Here is a 13821-nt window from a genome sequence, read left to right as displayed (position 1 = left end):
CCCCTTTTCTTTTTCTTTAAACGCTTGGATTTAGGTTTACCTTCTGGTTTCTCTCCATCTGAATCTGAACCCGAATCAGTCGTCCAATAACCTCTCCCTTTCTTTGGCCTGGGTCCTCGATTAGGGGTACCACCCTGGCCCCAATAAAAGATCCTGCCTCGTTTGAAGTCCTCTTTATCTCGATGGAATTTCTTGAGCTTTCTGGTTTTCAGCTCGTTCTGAATAGGCAAGATTTTCTTCTCGATTTTGGCAATAATGGCTGCAAATTTCTCCTGTGTTGTAGCTTCTGACAGCTGTTCCCTGGTCTCCTGGAACTCCTCTGATACTCTGTTGTGCTCCTCGATGGTACGCTCCCTAACGATTTCCTGGAGGGTTCTGCAGTAATTAAGGTGTGCTGTTTCCCATTTCTCTACAAACTTCTTATCTTCCTGATATTCATAGGGCTCTCTATAAGATCGGAAGCCCCGTGCAATATATTTTGTTACAGGACACACGCATGTGAGCAAGCGCCAGTACGGCGTGAAACGGCTGTAGTGCCGTCCTTCTCTCCCTGGTCACCCCAACCCAGCACATCCCTGCATCACCATATGGACAGGTTTGATGTATCGCTGCATGACAAGATGTTTGTTTTATGTATGGCATGAAGAGGATTAAAGTGCTTAAAGAGACTCCGTAACAAAAATTGCATCCTGTTTTTTATCATCCTACAAGTTCCAAATTCTATTCTAATGTGTTCTAGCTTACTGCAGCACTTTCTACTATCACAGTCTTTGTAATAAATCAATGTATCTTTCCCCTGTCAGACTTGTCGGCCTGTGCCTGGAAGGCTGCCAAGTTCTTCAGTGTTGTGGTTCTGCTATGAACTCCCCCTTCCAGGCCCCTCTATGCACACTGCCTGTGTATTATTTAGATTAGGGCAGCTTCTCTCTTATCTTTTACAAGCTGGATAAATCGTCCTCTGAGCTGGCTGGGCTTTCACATACTGAAGGGCAAAGCTGTTTGCAGGAAGAAACGAGCAGCCTGAAACTTCAGTGCATGAGAACAGGGGGAAAGAAACACACAAATGATCTCTTGAGATTCAAAAGGAAGGCTGTATACAGCCTGCTTGTGTATGGATGTATTTTCTATGTGTGGACATACTGTACATCAACCTACTTCCTGTTTTGGTGGCCATTTTATTTGTTTATAAACAAACTTTTTAAAACTGTTTTTAACCACTTTTAATGCGGCGAGGAGCGACAAAATTGTGACAGAGGGTAATAGGAGATGTCCCCTAACGCACTGGTATGTTTACTTTTGTGCGATTTTAACAATACAGATTCCCTTTAACCACTTCACCACTGAGGGGTTTTACCCCCTGAGCACCAGAGCAATTTTCACCTTTCAGCGCTCCTTCCATTAATTCATCTATAACTTTATCATTACTTATCGCAATGAAATAAACTATATCTTGTTTTTTCCGCCACCAATTAGGCTTTCTTTAGGTGGGACATTATGCCAAGAATTATTTTTTTCTAAATGTGTTTTAATGGGAAAATAGGAAAAATGTGGGGAAAAAAATAATTATTTTTCAGTTTTCGGCCATTATAGTTTTTAAATAATGCATGCTACTGTAATTACAACCCATGAAACGTATTTGCCCTTTTGTCCCGGTTATAAAACCATTTAAATTATGTCCCTATCACAATGTTTGGCGCCAATATTTTATTTGGAAATAAAGGTGCATTTTTTTCAGTTTTGCGTCCATCCCTAATTACAAGCCCATAGTTTATAAAGTAACAGTGTTATACCCTCTTGACATAAATATTTAAAAAGTTCAGTCCCTAAGGTAACTATTTATGTATTTTTTTTAATTGTAAATTTTTTAATTTTTTTTTAATTACAAAAAAAAAAAAAATAGGGAATGTGGGAGGTAATGAGTTAATTTTATGTGTAAAAGTCATTTATTTGTATGTGAAAAATTTGTAGGGTGTAGTTTACTATTTGGCCACAAGATGGCCACAGTAACTTTTTGTTTTAATGCGACCTCCAAGCTTCCTTCCGGAAGCTTGGAGGAAGTATAAGCAGGCTGGACACGTGAGTTTTTTTCTCACAATGATCGCGCTGCCCATAGGAGAGCAGCTGATCATTGCGGGGCTTAGATCAACGAACGGGAATGGATTTTCCCGTTCATTGATCTCTGGGCGAGCGGGCGGCGGCGTGTTTACTAGCGGCGGGCGGCGTGTTTACGAGCGGGAGCGCGGGCAGCGTCGGGAACGCGGAAAGTACGTGTTTCTCCGTCCCTGGTTTTTAAAGGATGGAAAAAGGGGCGGAGAAATACGTACGCGCGGGGGTAAAGTGGTTAAAGTTACAGTGCCCGGTCTGCCTTGTTGTGAAGTTGTTCTAACAACTGCTGCACGTTCCTTAGCTTTCCCACTAAGCCACATTTTGCAGAGTTTTGGGGTTATAGCAGCATATGTTGAATTGGGTGCAGAACTGATCCTTTTGAAAATTCCCCACCAGAATTGAAGACTGGGTGCCGAGTGGTAGTGCTGTTTCTTGAAGAGTACTAAATAAATCGGCACTTGTTGAGGGAGGATTCCGGGACACTTTGGGGGAGCCAGCACTGGACTGCCTGCGGCTACAGTGGAGGGGGAAGCCTCATTTGGACCCTGAGGCTTCCCCCTCCCGAAGCAAGTACCCCCCCATAGGAATATTTTTTATACAGGTCACTTATTCTGACAAGCATAGCATACACTCTCTGGCCCAGTGCACACCAAAAACCGCTAGCAGATCCGCAAAACACTAGAGGTTTTTGAAGCAGATTTCAGAGCAATTTTAGGCATGTTTAGAGAGGTTTTCTAAACATGCCTAGCAGTTTTTGCAGCATTTTTGTGTAGCAAATTTCAAATATTATTACAGTAAAGCTGTTACTGAACAGCTACTGTAACAAAAACGCCTGGAAAACCGCTCTGATCTAGCGTTTACAGCTATTGCTCCGTTGTTATTGCCTGATGAAGCGGGATCAAACCTGCGAAACGCGTTGCATATTTGGAGTTCATAAATAAAATATATTGACTGTGTTTACTACAGTCGTTGTGTGTCTACTTGGAGGAGGTAAGTCCACCACTACCTCCTCTATTTACCAAGAATTTGGTTTTTAAGCTCATTTAGCTTCCTTTTATCCTTTTGGCGCCTCTGTTCTCCTGCATAGCATTAAACAAAAAGTTACTGTTGCCATCTTGTGGCCAAATAGTAAAACTACACCCTAAGGCCCAGTTCACATTAGCGTTCCCTGTCCGGGTCCGCCTGATTGAATCCGGACCGTATACTGTACAAATGGAACGTACGTTCCGCATAGCAATACAAAGGCTATGCGGATGTTCACATGCGTACGTTCCGTACAGAACGGAGCCGGATCGGATCCGGACTCCGGAGGCTTTTCCAACATGCGCTATTTTTTGGGTCCGGATCATCCGGCCCACGCACCCGAACCGGATCCTGACTGCACCATGCGGATATAGAAACCTATGGGGATCGGAAAGCACAGAACACACTGAAGACAAACACCTGACGTTCTACCCCACTTCCTATGCGTATCATAGCGGCCATTTCGGATGGGGACACATGGGCCCAGCATATTTGGAGTGGAGCAGTAGTGACCCACGTGCTGGAGCTGTTTGGCAGTATGTCGGGAGGTGGAGGTGAGGCCTACAGTGGAGGACCGGATTGTACAGGTGCACCTTCTGCTGACCCCAACAACTTTAACTGTATTTTGTTATTTTTTTACGATCCGGATGGCAGCCTGATACAGTCCTGACGCAAACGGACCGTATCGGATCCGGTTCGGAACCGTAGGGTTCTAATCCGGATCAGGTCCTGATACGATCCGGATCCGGTCCGTTTGCATGCCAAAACGCAAGTGTGAACGGGGCCTAAAGCATTTTTCACATACAAATTCATTACTTGTACACAAAAAATTAACCCATTACCTCCCACACTCCCCATTTTTTTTTTCTAATTAAAAAAAAAAATAAAAAATTTACAATTATAAAAAATACATAAATAGTTACCTTAGGGACTGAACTTTTTACATTTTTATGTCAGGAGGGTACAACACTGTTACTTTTATAAATTATGGCCTTGTAATTAGGGATGGACACAAAACTGAAAAAATGCACCTTTATTTCCAAATAAAATATTGGCGCCAAACATTGTGATAGGGACATAATTTAAATGGTTTTATAACCGGGACAAATGGGCAAATAATTTTCCTGGGTTTTAATTACAGTAGCATGCATTATTTAAAAACTATAATGGCCGAAAACTGAGTGCTGGTCATTTCTCTGGTGTCTGGCGTTGCGATCACTACGTGGTAGCACTCAGACCTCCTGTCAGTATCTGTGTTATTATCTGAGCCATTATCTAGATCAGTTTCCAAGGTGTTGATGACCAAGGAGCTCACACCTTAGTCTAGGAATCCTGTTATTATCTGTGTTATTATCTGAGCCATTATCTAGATCAGTTTCCAAGGTGTTGATGATCAAGGAGCTCACACCTTAGTCTAGGGATCCTGTTGCCATCTGTATTATTATCTAGACCAGTTCCGGGGTGTTGATGAACTAGGAGCTCTCACCCAAGTCTAGGCATTGTTGATTATTTGTTATGACCTTCTGCTTTCCTGACCACTCTTCTGATCTCTGATTAGGTACTACGCATATCTGATACTCTGTTGCCAAACTCTGCTAGTCTTAGGATTCCGCATCTGTCTCCTGTCTCTGTACTTTATCTGTCTGTGTGTTTACGACCCAGCCTGTCCGACCTCGAGAACTATCCTCCCTGTTGGAAGATAGTTCACAGACCTGTCAGTGACACTTCACCTTTGGTGTCACTCACGCTCTGGTCCTTCCCACTCTCAGCCTGGCTCCGCCCCTTGGGGAGCATCAGACCTGTGGAAGGAATCTGTTCTCTAAACAGTATCTCGTACTGCCTAGCACCCTCTATACGGGTGCTCTCCTCAAAGTATTACTGTTGCACCAAACACTCATATTACTCAGGTGTCCAGAGGTTAGAGATATATCTGATTATCGGTGATACTGCAGATCATCAATAATCGGGTATATATCTGTATTCTCGGTGATACTGCAGATCATTGGTAATCAGATCCTCTCTGTTACACCGATCGTTACAGTAAGTAATTAATGTTATTAATATTTAATAAGTGTATTTGTATGTATGTGCCTGTATGTGTAATTTTACTTTTTGGCCACTAGATGGCGCTAGTGAACACTCTCCTGTTTTATAGGAAGTGTTCTTTTTTTTTTTTTTTTTTTTTTTTTTTTTACATTTTACTAACTGTGACTTTCATGATTTTTTTGTTTTATGAATGGACATGGCCGCTGATGGGGGTCATGTCTATTTATTCCAGGCATTGCGATTGGGTAGAGGAATGCGCGGTCCTCTTCCCCAATCACGGATCGCGGTGTCCCAACGGGTAATGGATGGGGGGGAGGGCGCGCACGTGCACAGCGGCGGCGGGAGCAAACAACTTATTAAAATGTTCTGGAGCCGTTAACAGGCTCAAACAGGACGTTTTAATAAGGCAGCTGGTCATAAAGTGGTTAAGGGCTATGGTTAGGCCCCATGGAAAAGGAAAGGAGTGGGTAAGGTTAGCCACCACAGGGTGGGGGGGGGGGGGTGTTTGCTGGGTGTTAAGGTTAGGTACCAGCAGAGGTAAGTTAAGGTTAGGCACCATCAGAGAGGTCCAAAGGGTTAGGGCAGAGGGAGAGTTCTGTTGGGTCATAGTAAAATATTGGTAAATATTATCGATATTTTACTATCCTAATGAGAAAGTAGAATTTCTGTCATTTTACCGATATTCTACTAGTGCCTATCTCTGGCACCCTTTTTGCCAGGCACATTTTTTAACATGTATCTGTGAAGGGTTCTTCCTGTGCCTGTTCACACTAAGAAAAAGGATACCAAAGTGAAGTTACACTGTAAAATTCATTGCCAGTCTTTTCTGGCCCAGGCAGAGTCGAGAGAGGCTCCAGCCTCAGGGCGCAGTGTAGGAGGGGCACACAACTCACTCAGCTATCATTCCCCTATTGTGTTTGAAGCAGAGAGAAATAAGAAAAGGGGAAACATGGCCGTAACTGCAAGTCAGATAACTAGAGATTAAGGGGTGGGGGTGGGGGCAGTTGGGAGCCCAGGGGCACCTTTTAGTCTCAGCAATCAGTGTGTGACAGCTGGGGTGGGAGAGATGGAGGGGAGAACTTTGGTGTCTCAGCTTTGGGTGCTGGAGGACCTTGTCTCAGCTCTGTGATGGGCTCAAACAATTTGCAAAGTTGACAAAAACAATATTGTCAATAGTAGACTTCCCTGAATTAGTAGAGACTTCACACACTGCTGTGGCTTTTAATACTTCCGTTTTTACACCATCCTAACCACTTCCTTACATGAATTTCAAGCCACAAGCAAGTATGGAGCAACTCAGGGATGAAAGATTTTCACAACCAACATTTAAATCTGTCAGAATAGGAAATCTGCAATTCCAGCCATCGCTATATATTGGGGATATTTCCTTAAATGACAACTGAGGTGACATTTGACATGAGATAGACCTGTGTATGTACAGTGCCAAGCACACAAATAACTATTTTTTTCATTCTCTGCCTGAAAAAGTTAAACATCAGGTATGCAAGCAACGAGTTTCTGCCCGGGTTGGACTATAGCATAACCCTCACATATAAGTAATTACAGCCATAAACCACTTTCCAGTCAGTAAATGGCTTCTGGGAGCAGGAAAGCTAAAAAGGGTCAATAATTCATAGATTTGAGCTCTGGCATACTTCAATGAAGGTGTCATTGAGCAGAGATAACGAAACAGTAAGAACTTAAAAACTAGATTTAAATATAAATTAAAACTGGGATATCTAAAAAAGTAATTTTAAGAGAATGAGGATGAATACAGTTGTTTTTCCTCATTAGTTTACTTTCACCTTGGATGTCCTTTAAGGAACAAATGCCTACAACTGATGATTGTTATAAGATGTTAAGAAGTCGACTTATTAGAGATTTTTTTTTTCTTTTTCATAGATCCAAAAACATACTTTTTGTTAAAATAACAACCGCTGTTTTAGGTTATACTGTTAATTGTAACTACGCAGTTTTCTTGTAAGCTTTCAAAACTCTTTACTTAATCAGGCATAATACAGAACTGGATCAGAGCCATAAAAAACTGGACAATACATGAACAAGTTAGTAGTAAATCACAGGGAATATCCAGTCATGTATGGTTCTAATCCAATTCTGTAACATGCCTTACAGAGGATCTGTATTGACAAAAAAAGCCCCTGGGAGGGAGAAGCCTCTGGATCCTATTAAGGCTTCCCCCGTCCTCTGTCCCATGGTGGCAGCAATTGAGCTCCCTGAACGGCAGGCATGTAAATATTTACCTTCCTGGCTCCAGCACAGGCGCAGTAGTGGCTCTCTCGGCTCCGAAATAGGCGAAAATAGCCGATCCCATTCAAGTCTGCTCTACTGCGCAGGCGCAAGTCTTCTGCGCCTGCGCAGTAGAGCGCACCCGACTGAGATCGGCTATTTCTGCCTATTTCCAAGTGGTAGAGATCAGCAGCATCAGCGCCCCCGCTGGAACAGGGAAAGGTAAATATTGCACAGCCTGACAAATTGTCGGCTGTGCTTTCCGTGGGCCAGAGTGAGACCACCGTGGGGCGGAGGAAGACGGGGGAAGCCTCAAAAGGATCCCCAGGGGTGTTTTTTTTGTTGTTGTTGTTGTTGTACAGAGTCTCTTTAAACAAAGCTTGGTGTACAGAGGCGCCAGAGTAGAATAAAAACGTTTAAAAACTGTCTAAAAGAGGGGGATGTTCAGGTGGACTTACCTCCCTCAAAAATATAAAACTCAATTGAGTCACAATATATCAATACAATTTTTTTTTATTTAACTCCACTTAGTGCAACATGTTTCGCAGGTGTGGTCCCGCTTCATCAGGCAAACAGGAGTATAACTCAATGGGTCTAAATGCAAAAGTGAGGCGTCTCTGTGACAATCTTGATTCCACCCTCGGTGGAGGGGTGCTACCCCGTTTCCTATCTACAGAGAGCGACATCTTAAAAACCTGAGTGGGGTCAGGTTCTAATACTCCCCACCTGCACTTGAAGTGGTTGCCTATGTGTAACCCATGTTTGTGAGTATATCTAAGAATTTTTGCTTTAAACCACAACCAACTTAACAATATTACACCTTATTGGGCTCTCGATTTCTCTTTGTTCTTTCAAGCAGAGTCTCTTTAAAGGGAGTCTGAAGCTTAAAAAAAAAGTAAAAAAAGATACTCGCCTAAGGAGAAGAAAGGCTCTGGGTCCTATAGAACCTTTCGCAATCTGAAGTGTGTCTGCCCGCCTCTGGGATAAGAGATAATGTATGTCGGGGAGTCCCGTTAGGCCTAGAGGTCCATCACTCCTCCTTGTGAATCCAATACATGCAAATCCCAATAGGACTCAACCCTTCTTGAATGCTTGGCGATCTGTTTATTGCATATAAAAAGCAGTGGTACAAGAGCACTCCAACAGCATGACGTTTCGGGCAAAGGCCCTTTATCAAATGCTGAAGTTCACATCTTTCCTTCACACATATATAGCAACATGGTATCACACCCCCCACCTGGGGGGGCGGGCACAATACTTAAAGTTACATAACCCTTACATAGGGGAAAGAGCAGAGCCATAGATCAAAGGAAACATCTAAGGCTATAATCTTCATTTAATCCCCCAGGGGATTGTGTACCCAGCATGTCCATCCAGCAGGCCTCTCGCCGTAGAAGGGTATTTCTCTGATCCCTTCCTTCCTGGAACTGCACCACCTCCAGCACCTGCCATCTCATCTGTGTCACTCTATGCCTACACTCAATGTAGTGACGTGCTAAGGGGGACTCTTTTTTAGTCTGTGTATCATCCTTCTTCTCTTTTATAGGGTTTTGTATAGTGCTTTTATGTTCATTAAGCCTTGTTCTTATGTCGCGTGTGGTCTGGCCCACATAGGCCAGGCCGCAGGGACATTTAATGAGGTAAATAACCCCCTTGGTCTCACACGTGGCAAAATGTTTAAGGGGAATAGAAACCCCTGAGCTAGGGTGGCGTACCTCTGGGCCCTTAATGATATTATTACAATGTTGACACTTGAGACACGGAAATGTCCCTATTTTTCTGGGACCCAGAAACATCTGTGTCTTGCCTCTCGTGCGGCCAACATCTGCCCGCACCAGGTGATCCATTAAAGACTTACCCCGTCTATAGACAAACCGTGGCGGAGTCCTGCATACATGGACAAGCTGGGGATCACTCTCCACAATAGGCCAAAATTTAAGCACCGTATCTTGAAGTATCCTGGATTCACTACAAAAAGTTGTAATAAAATTGACATCATTAGATTCAACATCAATGTCAGTACTATACTTCCTCAGTGTCTTTCTATCCATTTCCATCACCTCTGCTGAGATCTCCTCACATTTCTTTAAACTATAGCCTCTAGTGACAAAGTCTTGAGTGAGGAGCCGTGCCTGTTCCAAATATAATTCATTTGTAGATGTGATCCTCCTGGCTCTGATAAATTGGCTCTTGGGCAACCCTTGAATGAGGGGGCGGGGATGACAGCTATCAGCAGATAAATAGGAGTTCTTATCAGTCTCCTTTCTATATAAATTCGTCACTACCTCACCCTCCTTGCGCATAATTTCCACATCTAAAAAATGTAACCTGTGGGTGTCATAATCCATTTTAAATTTGAGAGTCAAATGCTTCTGATTAAGATCAGAAAAGAACTGGCACAGCTCCTCCTCACTCCCATGTTGCATATCATGTTGCTATATATGTGTGAAGGAAAGATGTGAACTTCAGCATTTGATAAAGGGCCTTTGCCCGAAACGTCATGCTGTTGGAGTGCTCTTGTACCACTGCTTTTTATATGCAATAAACAGATCGCCGAGCATTCAAGAAGGGTTGAGTCCTATTGGGATTTGCATGTATCCTATAGAACCTTCCCATTCCTCCTACAGTCCCCGCATTCCAGCCCAAAGACACGTCGCTTTGTACTGCCCATGTGCAGTATGGAGTGGCCCATCAGCACTCAGGCTCCCAACGACTGCCAAAATCTCCTGCAGCGACGGAAGTGAGCAATCTCCGACCCATCAGTTGGAGATTGCTAACGGGGGAGCCAGCGCTAGAACCCAGGATCCGTAGGAGGAACAGGAAGGCTCTATAAGACCCAGAGCCTTCCCTCTCCTTAGGTGAATGTTTTGGGGTTGCTTTTTTTTAGGCTTCAGACTCACTTTAAAAGGAAACATAAAATGTTTACAAGAAAACTATCTAGAGTCTGAATCAACCGGGATATGTGAGGGAGCAGGCTGGTGTTGTACCTTATTATCTGGTTGAACTCTGTGGACGTATGTCTTTAATCAAACTAAATAACTATATACTGTAAGGTAGCCATGCATCTAGCGATATATGGGCAAATCGACCAATAGACAGATCTCTCTCTGATCGAATATGATTGGAGAGAGATCTGTTAGCTGCCCATACACTACAGGCCAATTTCCTATTGATTATAGCATGAAAACTCTCATAAATCAGCTTCATGAATCCACCTCTACTGTCTAACCGCCCCCCAAATGTAAATGCCCCCTGGTGCCTGTGCATTTTAATATCACCAGCTCTAGCTGCACCGATTCCCGTCCTCCTTGGCTGTCTCCCCCCTGAGCATTGCCAGGGGAGACAAGTGGACAAGACTAGGAGTCGGTGCAACTGTAGCTGGTGATATTACAATGAACGGGTACCAAGGGTGGGGGGGAAATTGGGGGGACAACAGCTGGGGGTCTGTCGTATTTGTCAATCGATATCAAACGCCACGCACCTGCTTGACCACGTCGGATTGAGACTTTCCAGCTTGCTCGAGCGATAGATTTGAACAATTTCGGACTGAAATCTTGAATCGTTGATCAGGCATGCTTTTTGCGGTACCAGTTTGGTGGATCGAGCCACAGTATCACTAGATGTATGGCCAGCTTTAGTCAAGCAAATATTGTTTTACAAAATATATGTTTGGGATTTTCTCCACGACCAACAAAGTTCCACAGCTGGCTGGCATTCATTTTCATTATAAAAACACACCTCTTCTGTTGCATTTTCTGTCCCTGAAGATCTTTATTCACTTCCTGTCTAAATTGTGAAGGTCAACATTAATGTCAGTAGTTCTTGAGTAAAACGTATAGGCTAAGTTTGCTAGTCTCACGCCACTTCATATTGTCCTAATATTAGCATAGTCCACAGTTTTTGCTAGGCAGGAAAAGTTCCTTTGTGTACACAGCTGATCAAATATGTGCAGAGATTTAGCAGCTACAAATGTCCATGTTAATTGTCCAGAATCAATGAGTTTATATTAGAAGGAAACCTGAAGTATAAAAAAAAAAAGTTTCACTAACCTGGGGCTTCTGCCAGCCCCCTGCAGCAGCCCTGTGCCCGCGCCATTACCATACGGTCTTCCGGTCCCCCGTCATGACTCACTTTCCACTGTGCCTGTGTGGCTCTGGCTGTGCACGTCCTTGTGCGGGCTCCCGTCACCTGGAGCGTCGTGCACAGACGCATTAGAGATTTTCTTGTACTGCACCTGCACAGGACGCTCCCGGCGACATGAGTGGGAGCGAGGATGCGCGCGGCCAGGGTGGAGCAGGCGCAGTAGCCATAAACTTGTAAGTCAGCGATGAAGAAACTGAGCCATTGCGGGGGACTGGAGGATCATTTCCTAACGTTGTGGGCACTGGACGGCTGCAGGGGGATGGCAGAAGCCCCAGGTAAGTGAAATTTTTTTTTTCTTTTTTCTTCAGTTTCACTTTAAGTTTACTAAATAATGATCATCTCTCACCTGTGGCCAAGTCTCCTATGCAGACGGTTCTAACCCTCCCTCCTCATGCTTAAAACTAACCATAATGCCTAGTACAGGTTCACACTTTTTATATTGCATTGCTGTATGTTTTAATGTGGCTGTTCTGTGATCACTGTGTTTGGTTCACAGTGATCACCTGGCAAGGAGCCAACAAAGCTGCCTTCTTGTCACATGACAGCCGAGTTTACTTCCGCAGCAATCGGCTCGGGACTGTCTGTAGCGGGCATGTTTGCTGGCATGTTATCTGCTCTTACGATCCCTACACTGTTGGAGTCACCGTCACCTGGCTTGTGGATATACACTCTACTGCCCTGCAGACAATGGTTGTTGAAGAGCAGTGAGATCCATATGTTATCCATGCCACCGTGCGCACACAGTGTACTGGCATCTGCAATCTACTTAGTTCTGGGCTCAATGCACTGTATGCATTGCCGGCTTATGTTGTGTGATCTGGATGTGTGATGTGTGCGAGGCCGGTCTCCATTGTAGAGCTTAGCCATTAAGTTGTGGGGTCCCCCAATTCATGCTTTCACAGTGGGGTACCACCTGCTCTGCGGGAATATACTGATGCTGTGATTGGCTAATACCTTTTCCTTTTACCTCACCCAGAGTTGAGCACTGTATTTTTTGTATTTTGACTGTTTCTAACAACTCCCAACTTTCCATCTTTTAGAGGGACAGTCCCTCTTTGGGAACCAAAACCATGTGTCCCGCTTTCTTCCTCAGTTGTCCCTCTTTCAGGACTGATGTACAGATCTATGTAAATATATGTATGTTTCTACTGAAAAATGTGTTTGATGTATTCTAAACTTTAATTATATCTTTTAAGCTGATACATTTCTTTATTTTCAAATGATTGATAAAATGAAGGGAAGTTATGATGATAGAAAGAACCAGTTTGAATATTTAAACATCACTTTTGCTTCTGTTTGCCTTGTGATATGCATGATGAGGGGTGTGGTGTGGGTGGGGTTAGAGGTGTGGCAAGGGTGTGTCTTAAAGTGTCCCTATTTCTTATTTCAAAAAGTTGGGAGGTATGGTTCCTGATTCTGAAACCATAATACAGTAATTCACATAAAAGTGGGTATTCTGAATAGTTTACTGCATTCTACCACATGTCACTACGGTGCCTCTTTAAAGGGACTCCGAGCTCACGAAAAAAAGAAAAGTTGTACTCACCAGGGGCTTTCTCCAGCCCAGTGCTGGTCGGGAGGTCCCACGCCGGCGTCCTGGCTCCTCTCCTTCTCCCCGCTCCGGTATAGCTGACAGGCCGCAGCCCGGGCGACACTCGGTGGAGTGTCGGGCTGCAGCTTCCGCGTATGACGCGTATGACGGGGATTACGTCACACGCCGGCTGCCTCGCGTCATCACGGCGGCCGGCGTGAAAGTACTGCGCATGCGCGATTAAAGCGCGCATGCGCAGTACTTTCACGCCGGCCGCCGTGATGACGCGAGGCGGCCGGCGTGTGACGTAATCCGCGTCATACGCGGAAGCTGCAGCCCGACACTCCACCGAGTGTCGCCCGGGCTGCGGCCTGTCAGCTATACCGGAGCGGGGAGAAGGAGAGGAGCCAGGACGCCGGCGTGGGACCTCCCGACCAGCACTGGGCTGGAGAAAGCCCCTGGTGAGTACAACTTTTCTTTTTTTCGTGAGCTCGGAGTCCCTTTAATATTTAAGCCACTTGACACCAGTCAAAGCCCATTTTAGTGCCTTGCTTTGTTGTGCAGACCTCTATCTGCAGCTCTACGTCCACCAGGAAGCATAAACAAATATAAAGGAAATGAACATGTCATGATAGTTCATGTGATTTTACAGATGTATTTATTCAATGTATTACTGTTTTCAATAGCAGTCAATATATAAAAAACAATCATACATCACATAGGGG

Source organism: Hyperolius riggenbachi, chromosome 8, assembly GCF_040937935.1.
Source record: "Hyperolius riggenbachi isolate aHypRig1 chromosome 8, aHypRig1.pri, whole genome shotgun sequence".
Taxonomy (NCBI): Eukaryota; Metazoa; Chordata; class Amphibia; order Anura; family Hyperoliidae; genus Hyperolius; species Hyperolius riggenbachi.
This window is presented reverse-complemented; position numbering follows the sequence as displayed.